Source organism: Lissotriton helveticus, chromosome 4_2, assembly GCF_964261635.1.
Source record: "Lissotriton helveticus chromosome 4_2, aLisHel1.1, whole genome shotgun sequence".
In the NCBI taxonomy this organism is placed as follows: domain Eukaryota; kingdom Metazoa; phylum Chordata; class Amphibia; order Caudata; family Salamandridae; genus Lissotriton; species Lissotriton helveticus.
The window spans coordinates 140,801,379-140,809,636 of NC_136064.1; positions in this window are offsets into that span (position 1 = coordinate 140,801,379).

Consider the following 8,258-nt stretch of genomic DNA (forward strand, 5'->3'; position numbering starts at 1 on the left):
ACCGCTGTCTTGTGTTGTTACCGCTCCAACTGGGCTGGCAGCACATAATATTAAAGGGATTACTTTACATCGTTTACTGATGCTGCCAGTGGAGCATGATAACAAATTGCAATACCACAAGCTATCTGGAGATGCGTGTTCCGAAGTTTCGAGAGTCCTGAAGAAAATGAAACTTCTTATCATTGATAAAGTAAGCATGGTAATTTCAAATTTGTACCCAAATGAAAACATTCTTCCAGAGAATATTTTTAAGAAAATTAACGAGAAGAAATCTGGCATATGTTTGATGCCAACTCTGAAAGAATGTTCCATGTTCAACAACAAAATGTTAAATTTAGAAAATGAAGAGATAGTGAAACTGGAAGCTACAGATAAAATAGAGCATATGGGAGCAACAATTGTTTTGTCTGAAAATTTGAAATCAAAATTGGATTCATTAGAGAAGACTATATCTAAAACTGCTGGTTTTGAAAAGACTCTGAATGTGTGTTTGAATTGTCGTATCATTTTGAGAAGGAATTTAAATGTTGAAAGAGGTCTGGTAAATGGAGCAATGGGTCATGTTGTTGGTTTTGTGAATTACAAAAATAGAGATGAAATTGAAATTTTAAAAATTAAATTTGATGGCATTGATGAAATAGAACAAATTTGTCGTTGTTCAGCTAGATTTTTGCTCGTGAAAGACTTATATGTTCGCCAAAAACAGTTTCCTATTTGTTTGGCATATGCAGTGACAATTCATAAATGTCAAGGTTTAAGTGTAGATAGTACTTTGGTGAACATTGGAAGTTCTGTGATTAAAGAGGGTATGGCATATGTGGCATTATCATGAGTCAGAACTTTATCAGGATTGTACTTGATTGTGTGTGATGAAACAAAGATTTGTGCTGATCTAGATTGTGTTAAAGAATACAATAGGTTAAGAAGAGAGTATGCTCCTCATTTGCCTCAATATCCTCTGTTTGAAAAACGTGTGGTAGGCCAAAAAAGAAGAAATGAGATTAATTGCAGTGAGGTATTAGCAAAAAGGCAAAAAGTAGATAAAAGTGTAATTGTAAAGAGAAAGAAAAAGGATTCTGTTGAAGATGTTGTTGGATTTCAGTTTGAAAACAGTTCTGGTGTCAACTGCTATGCTAATGTAGTAGTTAATGTTGTTTTTTTTCTTCAAAATTTACAAAAACAGATTGTCAAAAATCGCGAACAAACATTGTGCTGTTTATTGAATTCTGTGTTAGAGAAATGTAGTAGTGATACAGCAAAAATAGAAAGTGTTTCAGAAATTAGAAATCTTCTAGACATATGTTCAGGTTAAAATCAATTTTCACAGATAATTCAGCATGATTGTCAGGAATTTTTAATGTATATGTTTGATGTATTGGAAGATGAAGGAGTAGATATAAAAAATCTTTTTAACCTTTCTTATCAATGGCAACATGACTTTGATAACTGTGCTTCATCAAGTACTACTAGAATAGACTCTGAAAGATTTATATATTTGACTTTACCAGACTGCAAATCAGTCCCTTTTAATAATCTAGCTAAAGCAGCGGATCACAATATGGCGTGTACCCAATGTAAGTCTACAATACTGTCCACATTATTTCTACAAAGTTATGGTCAGTATGTTATTTTAATGTTCCAACGATGTAGACCTGATGGAACTAAATTGACAACTTCTATTAAAAATTTCGTAGCTTCTCAGTTATCGATATCAGGAAGAACGTTTGCAACTGTAGCTATTATTTTTCATGAAGGTCCTTCTACAACATCAGGGCATTACACATGCTATTTAAAAACTTCTAAAGGTTGGACCCAATGTAACGACACTGATTTGACTTTCAAACAACGTTTGCCTTTTGGCTTTATAAATTCATACCTAGTGTTTTTACAGCCAAAATTTAGGTAAAAGTAATTGGCCTATGAAGACGGGAGTAGTTAATAAAGGTTATTTTGCTGTTTAAAAATATATTCTGAGTAAAAGTGATCCAGGCAATATAAAAAATTGACTTGTCATATAGGTACTGTAAGTGGATCTCATAGTAAGTGATATTAGTATTATACAAAATGATGAACAAGACTGAGTCAGAGATGGTTTAACAAATACTGAAATATTGTGAAAATGTTGTAGAGCCTTTCTTTCAGAACGTTGGGAAAAAGGTCATTTCAGAGTGCCTTAGATTTAATTTGAAAATATACTCATACATCTGACACTATTTGGCCAAATGGAAAGGTGCAGGAATGAGTAAAGAGTCATGACTGAAAAAAAGGAGTATATGAAAATATTGAAAATATTTCAGATGTTTTTGGAGCTTTTCTTGTAGAAAGTCGATGAAATGGATTTTTAAGTGAACAGCAAAGTACTTTCCAACGAGAAAAGGACCTCCATGATATACTATTTGGCCTCAAGGAAAAGTAAGTCAATCAAAATTAGCGTACATTTGTCATTTGTCAGTATCTAAGTTTTTTTTAAAACACAATCTTTTAGATTGTGTTTTTTTTTCCCGCTGTCATATGATGAGTAATTTGAACTCACTGTTTTAAGTGAAATTCAATATATTCTGATAACAGCAAAAATAAACTATGTAACATGTTGTACAAGTTATTTTATACTTTGGATTGTGTAAATTAAATTGTATTCCCATTCTCTGACACTCACTTTCCTTTTTCCATCCTCTTTCAGCTCTTTTTACTCACTCATAATATCTTTCTCTCATTCTCTGTAACCCCCGTTCCTTTATTCAACTTCTTTGACAACCCCTCATTCTCATTTCAACTGTGTGCATCCCCTCTCTCCCTTGCATAACTTTTCAGCTTTCAGTCTCTCTGCTTTACTTCCCTTTTCCGTATTTTCCTCCTTTGCTCTTTTAGTAATTCCAGTTTACTCACTCAGCAGTATTATTGCACTCTATCACTATAAATCACCCACTCTCCTTAGCTTATCTTTGTTTGCTCTTTACTTTTGACCTCTTCTCTCTATTTTTCGTTCACTGCTTCTATGTCCTCAGTGCCTCACTCTCCTTGTGTTATGTTCAGTTGTGTTTATCTACCTTCTATCACTTCTTTTACAATAACTTCACTGCTCCTCTCTCATCGTTTTTCATCCCATTTCTTTTACTCTGGTTCCATTACTATCCCTCATTTCCTTTCTTTCAATGTCCTTCTCTTTACTTTCATCACCAAATTATTTTCTTTCAGTACCACTGTTTTAGTCGTCTTCTCCTCTCTTTCCATTTTTTGCTCTCTTACTCATTTCATTTTCTCACTCATTGTACTCCACCTCACTCAGTTTTTCTCTAGTGTGTCTGCCTACTAACTTCCTCAGTCCATTTCCCTCAATCGTTGTATAATATCCTCTCTCCCTTCATCCTTTCACTCTATGACTGTTCTTCACTTACTCTCAGTTATCTTCTATTCTTCATTTTTCTAAATTCATCCTTAATTAGACTGTTTTCTGTCTCAGTCATTATCTTTTTACTTACTTCTGTTTCCTGATTTAGTTTTGCTAACTCACATTGTTTTAGTATCTTTGTTACCTTAAGTTCATTTCTCTGTTCTTATCTCTCTCTTTGTCAGTGAATCTATATGCCTTACTCTTTGTAATTTGCTCTCCTTCTATTTCTTTTTCCCTCTTTTTGTGCTTCTACCTTACTTTATTTCCCTTTCTGTGTCCTTCACTCTTACTTTATTTCTAAATAGAGTGTTATGATTTTTAACCTCTTTATTTGTATCTTTTAATTTAAAATAGATATTTCATTAATTATCACTTATTTTTTCTTCTCTCTTTCACAGATACAAACTGTAGTAAAAAAATTAAAGTTACATTTATTATATGGTAAGTATGACTAAAAAATGTAGTTTGTCATCACCCTTTGCTTTAAGCTCACTAACATTTTCTCAATCAACCTCACTCCTGTGTCTTTACTCTGCTTCCCTTACTTATTCTTATTCTACATGTTTACTCCCCTTTCCCTATTTTCCCTCTCATATTCAACTTCTTTCAATCCCTATTCTTTACTTCACTTACCCTCTGTTCCCTTCCTTTGCTTCTTCACTCATTCTCTTTTTCTTAATTATTTACCTTACTCCTACACACACACACCTCATCCCCCTCTCAACACATACACACACCTCTAACATACACCCCACACACACACACCACACACACACCTCATACACACAAAAAATCCTCCCACACACACACCTCAAACACACACACACATTCCATACACACACATACATCGAACACATATACACCCTACACTCATACACTCCTCACACATATTTCACACACCCTCACCTCCACCCACACCGAAACACCACACAGCCACACCCACAGACACACCTTACACACCCACACCCCGACCTACACCCACTGACTCCCTATAAGTCACACACACTGCATTACTTATCTTTCTTTGCAGTTTCACTCATGCCCATTCAGGTACTGTTTCCTTTACTCTCTTTGTCCTTTCTCTTTCTCACTCCCCATGTCTTATCCTAATTCAATTTTTCCCCCTCTTTCACCCCTCTTTACTTATACTACCTGGTCTTTTCTCACTTTCCTTCATCGTTCTTCATTTATCCCGGTTCCGCCACTACCCTTCATTCCCCATTTTTTACTGTCCTTTCTTTTTCTTTTAACAGCCAGTCACATTCTCCCACTATCTCTACTTTAGTGTTCTTCCTCTCTCTTCCTTTCTTTTGCTCCTTTAGTCATTTTACTTTTCTCACTTTCATCCAATTACACCTTCTCTATTTTTTACTATGTAATAAACAATCCCTCTGTGTTCATCCTGTAGCTCTTTTTCTCTTAACATAACTCTCTTTGTGTTCTTGTCTCATGCTAACTGCTTCATTAAAAAAAAAATCTTTTTTATTGGGGGCGCGCCCCGGTACGCATACCCTAAGGGCAAAAAATTGACTGAGATCCTTTAAAAATATAGGTTTAATTTTATATATGAAAGGTAGTTCTAAAAAGAACTTTTTTTTTCTTCTTTTTGTTGTTTTATATTTTTTTATTGTTTTTTGAACAGTTTGTACTTTTTTTGGCTTTTCAAAACAGTTTTATATTTTTTTTGTATTTTTTATGGGAAGAAACAAAGAGAAAGGGAATTCAAAATGGCTCAACTGGAGCAAAAAACAAAAAACGGAAAAAATTACTTCTTTTTTTTGGGGTAATCGTGATTGTCACCAGCAATGACAATGAGCTTTACACTCTTTTCCCCATAGGACATAAGCTTGCCACATCCAGTACAAGTGACTTTAAAATCACCAAATCGTTCCTGGATACAAGGCATCACCTCTGATGTTTCTGGTCCCGATTGAGTGGATTGCTTTCTTTTGGAGCTGGTCCTTGAACACTGGGGGAGGTGACTTGCCAGTTCCCTGATCTCTGCACGAGAATAGTTAGCAGGATGCTTCCGGGTCATATGCCTAATCATGGTATTATTACCAAATGACTATTTTTTATCTGGATTGCCCCTTGAGAGTTCTGCACCACAGATTCGACATGTTACCTTAGCCGCATTAACTTTTTTCTTTCCCTCAAAGTGAAAAAAAACTCCCATACAATGTGTTCTTTTGGCTTGTATGGGGTAATTTCTTCCGGCAGCCATCTGCTCCCCTCCTCCTCTTCCTCTTCCTCCTCCTCCTCTTCTTCACCACCAATGTATTGTTGTGGTGGTCCTCTTGGTGGTTGTGGTGGTGGTGGTGGTGCAGATGCTCCAACTGTTGCTGCTAGAGTAGCAATTTCCAAGTACAAAAGAATTGTCTCTGTAGATGAAACAGGTCTTCCTCAGTCAAAAGACAAAGTCAGAGTGAGGAAGAAAGGTGGGGTTTTTTATCATTTGGAAAAAAAAACTGTGCTGAACCAATCAGAAGTGTTATTTTCAGGTCACAAGAAAAAGGCTTTACTCATTTGGAAACCAAAACTGTTCTGCACCAATAGAAAGTGTTATTTTCAGGTCACAAGACCCAGGGTGGTCACAAGACCCAGGTATTACTCATTTAGAAACCAAAACTGTTCTGCACTAATAGAAAGTGATATTTTCAAGTCACATGACCCGACGCGCTTACGCTATGCGCCCCGGGGCGCGCCCGTAGTCGCGCTCCGGGGCGCGCCCACGGGTGCGTAGGGTAAGCGCGTCAGGACGTTTCGCGATCGTATGCGATCGCGTGCTTTCGGTTGTGATTACGCTGTGCGTCATATGACGCATCACACATGTACGCAAAACGTCACGATGTTGTTTTCGTTCGCGGCAATAGCGCTCCCGGGACGCTCCCCGGGATGCGCCCCGGGGCGCGCTGTAATTTTGCGCTTACCCAAGCGTTCACCGGTACGCGCCCCGGGAGCGCCCCCGGGTTAAAAAAAAAAAAAAATTAAATAAAATAACATATTTATACAATATAAAATTTGTTTTAAAATTTTTCACTTTCTATACCTATAAAGATATGCTATTAAAAAACCATTGAAATTCACTGAAAAAACCATAGGTTTCACACCAGTTATAGTTAGGAAATAGTATTAAAAAAACCTATGAAATTCACTGAAAAAACCATAGGTTTCACACCAGTTATAGTTAGGAATTAGCATTTGAAAAACATATTAAATTCACTGAAAAAAACATAGGTTTCACACCAGTTATAGTTTGCTGGAAGTTTTACTCGCATAAAACCATTGAAATTTCCACGTTATAGTTAGTTGGACTCACTATAACTTGCGCGTGCAATGCACTGCTGATGACGTCACATATTACATCACTCATGACATGGTCAGTGACATCACTCATGACATCACTGATAACACCATCCTTGTGACAGACTGACGGACCTCCTTTCACTGTAATGTAACCCTTGAAACACATATTCAATAATAGAAACTAAAATGTTCAAAAAAATGGAGATACCCATACCAGTTACAACAACCAATTTAATAATTCCATCATCTATGTACACATCCACTCATTCACCAACAGTTATATATAGTCACTCATACATGTACTAACACATCATATGTAGTGATACACCTATACATTCTGTTACACACCAACAGTCATACAAAAGATACTCTCACACATACTCACACATGCAAATAAACTATTGAAAATCCATTTATTTGCATATACAGCTATACACACACTACCACCTTACTTCTAAGGAAACTTACACATACTTACTCTCTTAAACAATAAATTAGAGACACACATACTTATTTAAACAGGAACTCTTACAATCTCTTACTCTCACATATACTCACTTATATACATCAATATTGACATATACTAAATTAAAACATATGTACTTACTGATAAAGACACTAGTGAGACAGTGATTCACTCACTAACATACACATATACACACTCATCCACCCATACAGTCCTGCACATATGCTGTCTTCAAAACACATACAAACAGAGAGTCAGTCATTCATGCATGTATGTGCTAAGTAATACCCCCACCAAACCATACAGACGCTCATACTGAAACTAAAAAAAATCTAATAACCCATATACATACACATGTAGCTACTTACCAACCCATGCAGCCACTTATGCACAAAGTGAAACACTAATACATATATTTAAATATTTAAACATTACTCACTAATATATGTATTCACTAAGATACACTTAATAAACCAGTTAACCAATCAATTCAAACATTTATTCTTATATCAACTTTTACATATACATATATAACACATATTTATTTTTCAGAAAGACAGACATTCACTGGATGGTGTCATCAGTGATGTCATGAGTGATGTCACTGACCATGTCATGAGTGATGTAATATGTGACGTCATCAGCAGTGCATTGCACACGCAAGTTATAGTGAGTCCAACTAACTATAACGTGAATATATATATATATATACACCAGGGAAATTTAAATAGTAACATGATTGAGGACGTACATAAATATTAGCAACATATTTTGCTAAACTATATGAACATCTAAGAGGTTCTATATACAGTTGTATAAAAACTACAAACAGACCCGCACAATCACATTCCTACTGAGCAGTGCTCTATATTGTCTCAAAGAATAGGGGGAAAGGTTACAGGAATGAACACTCACACAGTGCATCCATCTACAACAAGCAGTAGGAGAAAGACAGACTCACCTTAAGACATGTAGTACCTCTCCCGGCACAAATATTTACTTTGGGCCATATGTATCAACAAACTCATTTGCGATTCCTAAATAGCGATTTTTAAGGAATCGCTATTTAGGAATCACAAAATGGTATGTATGAAG